We start from the raw sequence: 1,845 nt of genomic DNA on the forward strand, positions 1-1,845 counted from the left end.
TGTTGATGCCGTTGGATCGCGTTGAATTGAGATCAAGAATGTTTTGTCGACAGTTCTTACTTTTTAATCATTATGATAGGAATTAGGATTGGATATATAGGCCATAGGAGAATTACCTTAACCAACTAGGTTTGGTTTGTTTTTTTCAAATAATATTTGAATTATATATATATATATTCGATATTGTTGGGCTGTTTTTCATTATACACGGGAAACGTCAGCTGTTAGCCAATCTATTACTTGGCTTCATCCTGTTTCTGTCAAGAGAGTTGGCAATTGAGGAACCACCTCTATGCTGTTTCTGGTATGTTTTTATCCGTTTCATTTGAAATTGTACCTTACCTGGAAACTTTAAGTAGGACTGATGTTAAATTCTTAAGCTATCTATTTCTCATGTTCTACATATTAGCTCCAAAATTGTTAACTATCAGATGTATTGGGAGATAATGTAATTTTGGTTTAGTGTTTGCCTTGTTATTAGTTAGTTAACACAGCTGTTGTTACTACTGCTAGGGTGTGTTTCGGTTTGATTTTTTCAACGTAGTTTAATTTTTGAAAATTTTTGAAAAAAATCAAAGTGTTACCTCTCAAATTGCTCTTGAATACTTTCAAAGTTTATTTTGAACCATTTTTTCAAAAGAGTTTAAATAAAAAATAGATTTTTTTGAAAAACACTTTTTTTTCTCTAGTCAATCAAACAACCCTAGATTTGGTTATGTTTAAGCTAACTGCCCTCTGTAATTCCATTTTAAGTTGAGAGGTTTATCTAACAGATGTATTAGACAAATTAGTCGTCTTCTTTATACTCTGTAAGTTATGTGCCCATGGCACAGCTATGATATTATAAGTTAGTATGATAAAATGATGGAGGGTTGAAACATTTCCGTAATTATTGCCTCAAATGGGGCGTTACAATATACAAGAAAACCATCAACGTATATTAAGATGTTTTCTTAGTCCAATCTCCATTACATATCTCTTCACCCAGAATAATTTAAGGTTATACTTTAACCGATAGATTATAACTTGAAGCTATCGGGTTTTGATATGAAAGGTTTTCTCATTTAACCAATTATCATTGACGTGAACTTCAATTCTTAGCTGGTGTCCCGATAATTGCTTTCAGTGACTTTAACAATGGGTTGTAGCTTTCGTGCTTCTGCAGGAACTCCGGGCAAGTTGTGCTTCTTTGGGAATATCCAAAGCTGCTCTTTTCCTACAATTCCTGATATGGTTGTTCTTTTTCTCTTTACATGCACGGTTTTAGCTGTACTTATATTTTCCTATTGAGCTATTTTGTGCTTTATTCACTTTAACACACTGACATGAGATAAACCTGACAAGTAGTTAGGATTTCTAAGGACACAAGATGCCATTTTTTCAAATTTTTTGGCATGTTTATCTGGTAATTGTAAAAATGTGGACGATTTAGTCAAACAACTAGTTTATGTTGAATCCTAGAATCTTGCAGCGTTATCACACTGATGAAGTTTGGTGTATAAAGTTTGAAATTTATTTAGCTCTTTCCTGCCCTGTTTATGTCATTGTACTTTAATTGCAGGTAGTCCAGTGCCTAAACATGGGTACAACGCGGTTATCAATGTGTTAGTGACAACTTTTACATATTCCCCTCGTAATTGAACTATTTTTGACAGTTTCAGCTATCAATGATTTTAAAGCATCAAATATATGTCTCACTACTCAGGCATGCATGTTTTACTTGCCCTTGTGTTGGCAAGAAAAGCTTACACTTAAAGTATCAACCTCACGGTGGAAGGTCATTAGAGCTCTCATAATTATTATGGCCTACGTGTAAAATGTTCTCTTAAATAGATAGTTGCAGAA

The sequence above is a fragment of the Benincasa hispida genome, chromosome 1, assembly GCF_009727055.1.
Source record: "Benincasa hispida cultivar B227 chromosome 1, ASM972705v1, whole genome shotgun sequence".
Lineage (NCBI taxonomy): Eukaryota > Viridiplantae > Streptophyta > Magnoliopsida > Cucurbitales > Cucurbitaceae > Benincasa > Benincasa hispida.